The sequence below is a fragment of the Dasypus novemcinctus genome, chromosome 12, assembly GCF_030445035.2.
Source record: "Dasypus novemcinctus isolate mDasNov1 chromosome 12, mDasNov1.1.hap2, whole genome shotgun sequence".
In the NCBI taxonomy this organism is placed as follows: domain Eukaryota; kingdom Metazoa; phylum Chordata; class Mammalia; order Cingulata; family Dasypodidae; genus Dasypus; species Dasypus novemcinctus.
This window is the reverse complement of record NC_080684.1, coordinates 39293644-39306411: the sequence shown is the minus strand read 5'-3', so window position 1 is coordinate 39306411 and position 12768 is coordinate 39293644. Positions and strand designations below refer to the sequence as shown.

The 12768-nt window shown below is 50.4% G+C and overlaps 1 pseudogene; it reads left to right on the top strand.

Moving 5' to 3' along the window:
* Positions 1-4607: 4607 nt before the first annotated feature.
* LOC101420009 (elongation factor 1-alpha 1 pseudogene) lies at positions 4608-11609 on the top strand (annotated as a pseudogene).
* Positions 11610-12768: the final 1159 nt, after the last annotated feature.

Genomic DNA, 12768 nt, shown 5'->3' with positions numbered 1-12768 from the left:
GCAGGGATGGCGGGGAGCGTCCAGAGCTCTGTGGAGCAGAGGGACGGGCAACCGGGAGGCTTAGTGGGTGCAGCCTGGGGGCAGGAGCAGGCGTTGGGTTTTGGACAAGTTCAGGTTGCCCCAGGGCACAGCTTCCTCGCCCGGGGGAGCAGCTCCTGCTTCCTGTGGCCATTGGCCACCTACCCTGCCCCATGGCTGGCCCAGCCCTGCTGACAAGGAGCAGCGAGTCTGAGTGCCCCCCACCCCTGGGGGTTCCCAGGAGACGGCTGCGGCCTGCTCTCCTGCCTGCCTGGGGCGGAGCGCGCCCCGCGCCCCCACCACTGCCCGCCCGCGCAGGCCTCAAGCCGCTGCCTGCCACAGCTGCCCTGCACTCTCCTGGGGCCTCTGGCTCGGACAGCTGCCATGTCACTCTCCAGCAGGTGGGGACAAGGCCCCAGAGCTCCAAAAAAGTAAAACAGCTCATTTGCCTTTTTTATTTTTACTTTCAGAGGCGTCTTAGCTCTCAAAAAAACCAGGAACTGGTTGACCTCTTGCTGTGAACCTGGCTTTGAGTGTGCCGGGCAGTGTGGCTGTCTCTCTGCATGGCTGGCTGGCTGCGTGGCTGTCTGTCTTTCTGCGTGGCTGTCTGTCTGTGTGGCTGCTGTCAGCACCGCCCACTCGGCCCCTGCCAGGGAGTCCGCAGACTCCTCTGCTCAGAGGCTCAGCCTCTGCCTCCCCGGGCCTTCGCTTCCAGGTTTGGAAGTGGTCATGCACCGTGGACCCCAGTGGAGATTCCCCCGGGCATGTGACATCCCCATTTTACAGATGGGGAGACTGCGGCCAGAGAGGGCTAAGTGATGTCCACGTGGCTCATGGCTAGGGCTCAGCTTGAGCGTCTCACCCCTGCGTGTCCGTTTGAGTCAGCGGGCTGGAACTCTGGGCGTGCTGGGATGGGGCCGGGCCTCGGCCTGCTCCCGCAGGGCAGGGCTTATCGGACGCTGCGCGGGCAGTGGAGGAGGCCACCCTCCCCAGAACTGTGGAGGGAGGCGCCGTGGTCAGCTCACTGGAAGGCCCCCACCGGAGGGGCCAGCCTTCTCAGCCTGAACCATGTCTCGTGGTAGCCCCGCCGTGAATTGGGGTTTTCATGTTGCCCAGGCCCCAGTGCCAGAGGGAGGTGGAGAATTCCCCGAAGTGCCCCTCCCAACCCCCCCACCCCAGGTGGGGACCTGTGTCCAGCGCCCTGCCTGGCCGGGTGGCAGGAGGTGGAGGGGCCGGCCGCCTGTGGGGCCCTGTGGGTTCGCCCGCCCGTCTACCCCGCCCCACCAGCCCAGGCTTCCCCCATCCCCTTGCTCCATTTTCCCCAGTGGTGGGATTGAGTCTTCAGAAAACAGGTCAACATTTTGCACTAAGACGCTGGGTGTTGGTAGATGGACACTGAGATTTTCTGGGGAGAGAAAAAAAGAAAAGATGCAGAAATGAAGGAGAGCATTGGTATCACGGTTCTAGAGAAACTGAGCCTCGGAGAAAGGATGGAGGAGCCCTGGGCCATTGTCCTGGACCCCCGAGGAGGGAGAAGGAGCCGGGGCATTGCCCTGGAACCTGAGGAGGAGACAGGACCCAGCAGGCAGCCCTAGCCGTGGCTCGATGTCGGGGGCATGGAGGTGCCCTCGGTGGGTGCTGCACTACGGGGTGGGTTCAGAGCGGCCTTGAGCGGAGGAGGGGCCCCCATCCCCGCGGCGCTTGGCAGACGCTGGACCGGCCAGGACTGAGCCCAGTGGTGCTGGGCCACCAGATCTCTAGGCACTGACCCCTTGGCGCCCGGCCCTTCTGGATGGCCAGTCCCTGTCCTAGGCTGCCAGGCATTGAGCAGCTGCCGGAGCTGGGCCTGCAGCCGAGCCCTGGTTCTTCCTGCCCCGTGGGGTGTGCCAGCTGTGCCAGCACTCCCCGGCTTTAGCTCCTGGTGTCCTCTGCTGGGAAGCGCTCCCATAGGTTTTCAGGCAGGGCCTCTGGCTGCTGGGTGGCGATGGGGCCAGGGAGGTGGCCGAGGGATCGGCCTGGGCAGGTGCTGGTGAAGAGGAGGAACTGGGGAACTCCAGAGATGAAGCCGACACGGAGAGAGTCCCTGGGGGCCGAGCGTGGGCGCGGGCAGCACAGCGGAGAGGCCGCAGGGCGCTCGCAGGGCCATCCTGGCAGGTCTCCACCAAGGCGAGGGGCGGGCAGGCGCGCCCGGGTGGGGAGCACAGAGAAGCTGGGGCCCATCCCCCACAGAGGCCTGCAGGCGCCGAGGGGCAGCCGGGCCACCCCGAGCCTGGGTGGGGGAGGAATGGGGCGCACGCCCGTTCTGACCTAGGTGCTCGGCTTAGCCGTGGCGCTGGGTCCGCTGGCCTTTCCAGCCGGGGGCCGCGGCGCTGGGCCCTGCATAGGCATCCCGGCCTCCAGCGTGGGCCCTGGCGTGGGCGGCAGGGCGACGTCTTCCCTGCGTCTGCCCTTTGCTTTGTGGTTGTCAAGGCTGGACTGCGGGGTTTCTCACCCTCTGCACATTCTGGATCCTTCTGGGGTGTGGGGGCTGCCCCCAGCCTGGCAGGACGAGGGGCGGCCTGCATGGCCTCTGCTCCCGAGACTCCGAGAGCGCTCCCTACATGCCCGCAGGATGTCTGCAGACCTCGCCCCTGCCGCCGGGGTGGCTCATGCCCTATGGCGGCCACTGCTCTAGTGGAGGGTCTCCCAGCCAGCCCCTGGGAGTGGCCCGTGGAGGAGCAGCTATGGAGAGGAAATGGAGAGGCCGTGGTGCAGTGTGCCTAAGGGCTGAGCCCAGGGTCCAGAGCATGAGGGAGAGAAGCTTCCAGAACCGCCCCCTCCTGCCAGCAAAGGATCCTCCCGCCGTGGCCCTTCCCTGCCTGGCTGGGTGTGTGAGTGTGAGCTGAGCTGCCCCAGGACCTGGCCTCGCCCCCCCCCCCCCCCGCAGCACTGTCCACCTGTGTCTGTGCTCTATTTCCTGTCTCTGTTTGCTTTTGTCTCTCTCTGTTTCTGTCTCTCCACCCTGTCTCTCCCTGTCTCCCCCCATTCTCTGCTCTTGCACCTCTGCAGGGCGGTCCTAGCAGCTCCGGCCGCGCAGCTTCCCCGGAGGACCACGCAGTCCCAGCCTCCGCGGAGCCCCTCGGCGCTGCTGGCCGCGCTCATGACCCGGGGACCCTGCTGGGTGGTGCCAGCCACACGAGAGCCCTGGGCTCGCTGCTAAGGAAGGGCTGTGCGTGTCCCCCCCCCCCCCCCCATCCTGAGGACCTGGCGCCCCGCGGGCACCCAGGCTCCTCTGCACCTCTGGACCTCAGCCCACCTCCTCCTGTCCGGGGGCCTCGCAGAGCGGCAGAATCGGCTGCTGCCCCTTGGTCCCTTCCTGTCACTGGACCCGTGCCTGGGGGTGGGGCGCGTGCACACCCGACCCAGGTCCCATCTCTGTGGCTGCCCTGGTCTTTGGGGTGGGGCGGAGTCGCCGGAGGCCGTGGGGCCTCCCTGAACCCCATGGACGGGAGGGGCTCTGCCTGTGGGCAGCGTCCTCACCTCTGGCTCCCTGAGGCCTGAGCTGCCCCCAGGAGGGAGGACGGGGCCAGAGGGCCCAGCTCGCGCCCTGGCCGGTCCTGGGGCCGCCGCTGGGGCCTGGTGCTGCCCGAGGCAGTCAGCGGGCGTCGGTACAGATGGACACGTCCGCTTCCTCGCTGTGCGCTGGGCAAGTCTCAGCCCTCGCTGAGCCTCGGGCTTCCTCTCTGGGAAATGGGGTAACAGCGGCGCTTGTTTTCTGGCTCTGGAAGTGCTTGTTGCGAGGGGCTTGGTGTGCACAGGGTCGGGGCAGAGCGCTGGGGAATGGACGCGAGCACAGGCAGCACCTCGAGGCCCGCGTCGAGGGCGGCTCCTAGCTGCTGCCGACACCTGGCACCAGGTGGGAGCTGGCAGAACTCGAGGCACCACTGCCCGGAGCCCTCGCCAGGTGGGTCTGGGAAGCTGCCCTTGGGCTCCTCCCCGGTCCACGCGGCCCTGAGCCCCAGGGTTGGTGAAAGGCGGTTCCTGGGCCCCAGCTGGGCGCGCGGTCTGGGGGGAGCCCCTGCCTTGGGGGCACCTGAGGCAAGGAAGGGCCCCACTGCCCACGCCGGTAGGGGTTCTGGCCTCAAAGCTTCCATCGCCTCCACCTAAGGAATGTTTCCGAGCTTCCGAGAGCAGGGTGGAGGGGCCGTGGTGGGGGGATGCCGTGAGGGACGCGATGGTGGCCAGGCAGGCTCCCAGCACCTCTGTCGACTTCTCTCCCAGGGACTCCCCCGCTGCCAGGGCGAGACTTCTGGAGCCTTTGGGAGAAATAGGGACGCCATTAGAGGCCGTGCACTGGGGCGGCCGGGCGCCCGCGTTAGAGGCCGGGCGCCCCCGTCAGAGGCTGTGCGCCGGGGTGGCCAGGCGCCCCCGTTAGAGGCTGTGCACTGGGGTGGCCGGGCGCTCCTCCTGCTCCTCACACTTGGATGCTCACTCCTGCTTGGCCTTCTCTTGCTGTCCCCTGCTCCCTGCCCCCCGTGCCCGTCCTCTGGCTTGGTGCAGTCCTCCTCCCCTCCTCTGCCTTCCTGGGAGCTCCCGCTCCCTGTTTGCTGATGGACGTGCTCCCGCGCCTCTCCCTTCCTGGAACACAAGCTGCGCGGGGCCGTGTGGTCTGCTCTCCGCAGTGTCCTGGTGCAGAGCAGCGAGGCCGCGTGCAGGTGGAGCGCCACGCGGCTCAGGAGGCCGAGGCGGGATTCGGCCCGGGCCGGCCCTGTTCAAGCCCCTTGTCTCACCCACCCCCTGGCGGGCAGTAGAGGCGAGGGGAGGCACCCTGCCACCCGCGGTGTGAGCCTGGTTCCTGGCAGAAGCCTCCAGGCCTCGTGACAGCACGAAAGGTCGCCCGCGTGGGGTTGCCGGCCAGCGCTGCCTGTTGCCAGCTTGGGCGTGCTGGCATGGCAACTGCTGGGTGGCTGCAGGAGGAGGGTAAACAGAGGTGAGGGGGACGAGGAGCGGGGACTCTGGGCGGGGGGCAGCTGGCAGGGGCCCCTCAGGCCTGGTCCAGCGCAGCCCGGCCTCCCGCCACCCTCCCGGGGGGTAAAAAAAATAAAAAAATAAAATAATAAAATAAAATCAGAAGAAAAAAAATGAACTTTTAGGTCAAAGAAAATATTTTGCACATAATATTAACACATTTGTCTTTATACCAATATAGTCATAAAATACAGTTTTTAATATTTTTTTAATGAAGGAAAGGGCTGAAAGAGCAAAAGTGGCTATGGCCCCCAAAAGTCATATATGGCCCTGCTCCTGCAGGAGATGAAGCCCTGCTTCCCCAGGAACACTCAGTCCTCCATCCTCACTGTTCCGCTGGCGCTTGGAAGCTCTCTGTTTGCACTTATCTTGCAGTGTTGAAATGATTTATTTACATAGCTGTCTTCTTCGTGAAATGTTGCATCCTTTAAGGTCAGGGATAATATCTAATTCATTATGAAGCAATAGGACAAAAATATGATTTAAAGGCAAAGCTGACTGTACCAACTCTTACCATTTGGAAGAATACGTTAAGTTATATTAGGGGAAATTAACTTTTTACACTTTTCTCCTCCCAGAGATTTTTGTAGGAGGGAGAATGGAAAAGACTAATTGCAAGATCTTGTCTAATTCTTTTATATTGTCAGAGGGTGGGAACTAGAGTGCACATCCCATTGTTTAGCAGAACACCTTAAATATCTCCCCACATTTGCAAAGGTGGATCCAAAGAAGGGAAGGGAAGAATAAGTTTCCTTTGCATAATATAGTGAGAAAAATTGAGCTGCCTTGGGACACTGAAGGTTGGGAGGACCAGTAAACTAAAAACCAAGAAGTCTAGACCATGGTTCTCAAACTATCTGGTGATGTCTGGGTTTTTGTTTTATGCTTTTTTTTCCCCCTTTAATTTCTAATCCACCACTTATCAATTGTTCATAGATCTTTACTCTGAATTCCTTTACTTACCTCATAGTATACTGATAATAGACAACACTTTGAGTAGCATTAGCTTAGAAGGAGAGATTGAATCACTTATGAACCTGGTGGGGAGATTAAAGGATCCCCAAGAATAAGGATATGTAATATCCAATTTAAAGTTGTTATTGCTAATATATATGTGCTCTTAATCTTACCAAGGTAGTGAGAGAAAAATAATTGAAGCCAGAGTGGCCTTAAGTAGGTAATCTCTGTCAATTGCCAACTCCCCACAAAGGCCGCCAAAAGACTTATTGATTAAGCAAAAACAAATTTGTTACTCACTGTAATGTGCATCACCACTTTTACAGAGTCTTCATAGAACTAAAAAGAAAGAGTTCAAAGGAAGGGCATTTATAAGGGTCAAGTTTCAGATAGGTCTTTCAATGTGGTAGCCTGTTTAGAATTGGACATGGTTTATGACATATGCAATAGTTTAGTATTTTTTTTCATTTTTATTATCTTTTTTTTTAAAGATACATAGATCACACAAAATGTTACATTAAAAAATATAAGAGGTTCCCACATACCTCACTCCCCACACCCCCTACTCCTTCCACACTAACAACTTCTTTCATTAGTGTGGTACATTAGTTGCGTAATAATTTAGTATTGGCAGACAGTGAGGAAAGGCTTTGAAGGGAGTCCTTTGATGGGCCCAGCTGAACACCTATTGTTCAGAGAGAGTCTATATACCCTGATGAAGGCTAGTTGGGATAAAGGGATTTAGGGAAGTTCATGAGGCAAACATCCTCCTGGGCAAGAATCTCCTGGGAAAATAAAGTCAAGCTAATACAGAGTGTTGAATAGTAAAATCATGCTAACACAGACTCTAAGCTACAGGTTTCAGCTCTCAGTTCTCAGCAAATTGAAACTCTGTCAAGGGAGTGGATATAGCTCAAGTGGTTGAGCTCTGCTTCCCATGTACGAGGTTCCATTCCAGGTTCAATTTCCAGTTCCTCCTAAAAACAAAACAAACAAATAGACAAACAAACAAACCTTCATTGGGTTGCAGATGTAGCTCAGTGGTTGAATTCCTGCTTCCCATGTACGAGGTCCTTGGTTCGATCTTTGTACCTCCTGGGGGGCGGGGGGGGGGGGGAGAAAAACTCTATTAGACATTAAATTTCTCAGCTTATGGAATAAAAACTTGATATCATATGACATTTGGGTTATATTGTTGTCCCTAGTGCCCAACAGTATCAGGCACATAGTAGAGGGCTCAACAAACACTTTTTTTAAAAGGAACAAATAAGTAAATAAATGAACCTGTATACGAGAACACTACTTTAACACTATTCAATCCAAAGCCTAGAAGCTCCAGTTTTTTAACGTACACTGTCCTAATGATTTCTTCTTTCAGCTCCATCTATCTTATTAAGAAGGAAAAGCAAAAGCAATCTTTCTAAGCATCAAACATGAGCATTAAAATGTTTGTCTAACAAATGGCCTTAAACCCATTGAAATCTTATCCTGAAATCAGCTCCCCCAGCCTCAGCACTGTGAAATCTGAAAGTGACCATTCACAGAGAAGCAGGAAGGCAATAAGAGCCCTTGAACTCAGAATCCTCCATGATATATTTGGTGTGATTTCTCCTTTTGTGCTCTTTTAATTTCTGCTTAGACTTACTGAACTTTTAAATGACTGATGAGGCTTTCACTTCCAGGAAACAAGAAGTTCACCTTTGTTTCAGACCTTGATTTTCTTAGCACTTACCAATTTTAATAGAATCAGAATCAGAAGGTATAATGGATAAATACACAGAGTATTACTAATTCTCAAACCCATTATCATGAAACACCACAATTAAAACTTTCTGTTATTTTGTAGAATCAAAAACTGTGGCCTCTAAGGTTGTGCTGAATGATCATGATTTTGAACAAATATTAAAAGTCTATGGACAATGGCATGACATTAAAAAATGAAACTTTCCCCCCAGAATTGGAACATTTGGTCACTAATCCAAAAGTATCTCGACCAAAAGGTGCTTGAATTGTGTACTTTGTTTTCTAATACTGTTTGAAACTCCATTAGACATGCTTTTGAAACCAAAAGCAGTTTTTAAATATAAACTCCTCCAGGAGGCATGGTGCAGTATTCATTTATATGTCATTATGAATTAGGCCAAATGGGGGGAATATGATTTCAGCATTTAGTAGATCTCATGGGAAAGTGTGAGTCTGAGTCAGTTACCACACATAGATGCAAAGGACCAGAAAAAAGTCCTGGGAGGGTGCGACGCAAAGAAAGATGGGAGTACCCTTGTCTGGACATTCAAGAAACATCCCCCCAAACCAAACGACAAAAGCAGACTGGATCACAATCTGCTTGTGATTGGGACCTTCCTGTAGTATTTTTAGGATGTTTTGGTCACAGAAATAGCTATACGCTTCAAGCAGAGGGGAAGAGAGATCTCAGCTCTGCAATTTTAGAATGTTTTAGTTTGGTTTGTATCTCCAGCTGAGCTCAGGCTTCCAGCATTATAGTCTGCATTTAAAATGTTCCGTTAGAATATTCAGTTCATTTATTTTTAATTAAAATTTTATTAAGATTATAAAACTGGTATGAAGATTAAAAGCAGACAGTACAGCTTATATATGTGATGTGGTGACATTAAATATTCACTCACCCAGCTTATTTGGGTAACTTCAGAGTGAACAGCAAAAATAACTATGGCTTTTAAGTTGGTCCTTTTCACTCCCACCAGCTGTCCTTGGGCACCTCTGTCACCCTGTTGTGATTCAAGAGTACATACTTTTTCCTGGACTGCTAGGCTGCTTCTATTTGAGCCTTGCAAATAGGTCAGTCCATTGGTGTGGAAAAAATAATGGGAGGAGAGGGGAGGTTGGGAATGGGCGATCAGTTATCCATTGTCATCCCAGACAAGAAAAACCAGCTGCATAATTGATGGAACCCATCGAACCTGTACTGTGGTCACTTTAAAATGATGAACGAACTCAGTGCATACTAAGGTATCTCCAACAGTTCCAGGGCCTGCAGGGAAGGTGATTATATGCAAAGGACAGTAACCCTGTAGGTAGTGTGTATATGTGGGTGTGCACATGTGTGTGAATGTGAGAGTGAAAGGGGTCAGGACACTTCTGCATCTGAGTGTCCTAACTTATTTCAGGCATGCACAATTGTATTTGTTTATATCTCAGTTACATATTTTTGAAATGCATTCCTTATCTACCTTGAAACGGTGGACTTAATCTCACCAACTGAGTATTTTAAGAGGCTTCTTAAGACAAAGTTGATACTTTGTCTAAGCATTTCTACTAAGAATAAACACAAAAGAAAAATCAATATATTTTTTCTTAAATTCATGCACATAAAAGTACACAGTCTGAAAAGTGACAAATATTTCAAAAATAAGGTGGATTGTAAATGCAAGAATTTACAGTGGTTTAGGAAAACAATGGAAGTAATTGGAAAGAATTCATTAAAGCAATCCTTTTTAAAGAAGTTAAAAGAAGTAACGGTCAAGTTATTTCTGGGTTTCTTAGCTCGCAGGAAAACTCTTAGAAATCTATCAATGCCTTCCCTCAAATCAAAATCTGTGTGTTTCATTAGTTGTAAAGCACAGAGCTAGATAAGTCTTCATACATCTCGGTCCCAGCATCCAAAAGCAGGCCGTGGGACCTGTGCCCACCGAGGTCTAATAAAGAGCCCACTGGAGAATAGCGCCAGCGGTGAAACCTCAGACCTAATTCTCTGACCCTCCCAGAATTTCTGCAAGTTCCCTAGAGCTCTTTAATACATACCTCATTTGATTAAACTGGCTAGAGTGGGCTGGAATGGTTTTACTCTTCGAATACGGATCACACAAAGACATGCATACAGAATGTCCGTCCTCAACATAATCGCCCGAGTGGGATTTCTAATGCAAACATCAGTGACTGTTGCTCTCCTGATCAAAACCCTCCAACAGACTTCTCATTGCCACCACTCTATGAGCCAAATGCTTTACCAGGATCTGGACACAATCCTGAGCTGGAGCTCTCTGCCACAGCCTGCCTCCTTGCATGAGGACCCTGCCTCATCCCCCTCCCTTCTCCACCTCAATTGCTCCACACCAGCTATACTGGCCTCATTGTGTCATCAGATAGGCCAGGCTCCTTCCCTTGCACTTGCTGTTCCTTCTGCTTCAAACCCACTTTCTGTAGAACTTCATGTTGCTTCCTCCCTCTCATCACTGAGCTCTCAATCCAGTCACTGTTCCCGGGAGGGCTCCCTCAACCACCCACCCTAGGCCCACTTTATTGACTGTCTCATTTTCTCTTCTACTTACTCAGTTCTCACATTTCCAGCAAATGATTTCATTTATATATTCACTTAACAACATATTGTCTGTTTCCTCATACTTGAGTATAAACAACTTGAGGATAGGAACTCTGTCTTATTCCTGGCAATTAGAACAGTACCAAACACACAGTAAATGTTCAATAAATGGTAACTAAACGACAGACTTTCAAAATATCTTTGCATATTTTATCCTTTTAATTTTGAAATAGCTATTGTTTATTTTCTAAAAGAAAGTAATGAATTCTCATTTGAGAAAAATTGGAAGAATCAAAAGATTACAAAGAGAAAACAAAAATCACTTGTATTCCTATAACCAGGAAGAGGTACGGTTAACATTGTGACCTAGCTCCTTTGTGCCTTTTTTAAAATATATCACGAGAGGAATTTGCATCATCTCATGTTCTTTACATTGTTTTGTGTCTTGCTTTTATAAAGATATATCAAAACCACAAGAAAATTTGCTACAACCCTGATACAGTAGCATTAGTGCCAGTTTCTGGTTGGAATGGTGACAACATGCTGGAGCCCAGTGCTAACACGCCTTTGTTCAAGAGATAGAAAGTCACCTGTTAGGATGGCACTGCCAGTGGAACTACGCTGCTTGAAGCTGTGCATTGCATCCTACCCTACTTGTCCAACTGATAATCCTTGCTTGTGTCTGCCTCTTTAGAATGTCTACAAAATTGGTGGTATTGCTACTGTCCCTGTGGCCGAGTAGAGACTGGTATTCTCAAACCAGGCATGGTGGTCACCTTTGCTCCAGTCACCACTACAACTCAAGTCTATTGAAATGCATCATGAAGCTTTGAGTGAAGCTCCTTCCTGGGGACAATGTGGGCTTCAATCTTAAGAACGTTTCTGTAAGAGATGTTCATCATAGCAGTGTGGCTGGTGACAGCAGCAATGGCCCACCGATGGGAGCAGCTGACGTCACTGCTCAGGTGATTATCCTGAACCTTCCAGGCCAGATCAGTGCTGGCCATGCACCTGTGCTGGATTATCACACAGCTCACATTGCTTACAAGTTTGCTGAGTTGAAGGAGAAGACTGATTGCCGTTCTGGTAAGAAGCTGGAAGATGGTCCCAAATTCCTGAAATCGGGTGATGCTGCCATCGTTGACATGGGTCCTGGCAAGCCCTTGTATATTGAGAGCTTCTCTGACCACCCTCCTCTGGGCTGTTTTGCTCTTTGTGAAATGAGACAGACAGTTGCTGTGGGTGTCATCAAGGCAGTGGACAAGAAGGCTGCTGGAGCTGGCAAGGTCACCAAGTCTGCCCGGAAAGCTCAGAAAGCTAAATGAATATTATCCCAGCACCTGCCCACTCTAGTCTTAATCAGTGGTGGAAGAACTGTTTGTCCCAATTGGCCATTTAAGTTTAATAGTAAACGACTTGTTAATGATAACAATGAATATAAAACCTTCAGAAGGAAGGGAATGTTTTGTGGGCCATTTGTTCTTGCGTGGCTGTTTTAAGTTATTAGTTTTTAAAGACAGTGCTTTTTAAATGGAAACAACTTGACCAAAACTCTGTCACGGAATTTTGAGACCCATTAAAACAAAGTTTAATGAGGAAAACAAAAACAAACAAAAACAAACAAAAAAAGTTTTTCATGTCATTAAAAAGTTTTTAAGGATGTAATTTTGGTGGTTCAATAATGCTCCATAATATGAATACTCACCATACAATATTTAATCGGCCCCCTAATTTTAGAAACTTGTTTATTTTCTACTTTTCACCTATATGGATAATACAATGATGAGCATCGTTGTACATATATCTGATTGTCAAGAGTTGATAATTAGCCAAATTTGGTTTCTATTTGAAATTTATGTGTTTGACAAGAGGATTGTATTTTTGAGGGTTCCATTCAAGTAAAAAAAAAAAAAAAAAGTAAGTCTCTACTACATGCCAGGCATTGTGTTTCCTACAGTAGAAGATACACATATAATAAGAAACAGTCTTTTCTTTGAATAAATTATTTTCATCAAAGATGCAAACTACATGCACAAAAAGAAATTCAAGAAAGATTGGGATAACTGTAATAAAAAGTAAAAAGCCCAAGAAAGAAATATACAACCAGTAGCTGAGGGAACAGGGGAATTTCAGGAAGAAGGATGCATTTGACCATCCTTGGAAGAGTGGGCACAGTTTGATGGGCAAATAGAAGCTGAAAAAGGACTTCACATAAATAAAAAATGATGAACAAAAAAGCACACAGAAGGGAGGGTGAGTTGTCCAGACTGGAAGTAGCACAGGGTAGGTGAAAGGGGTAGTAAGAGAGAAACGTGAAAACATGTTGAGGCCAACAGGACTTTGAATGTATGCTTCATCGTATGACAATGGCAATCCTATTACTGAATATCCCTTCATCCCCTCCCCATCCCTGTAAAAAGAAAGTTTCTCTCACAGATATTCCTAACTCTCTTCCTCTAGGGTTTTACTTCAGTAAGTGCCTCCGACTC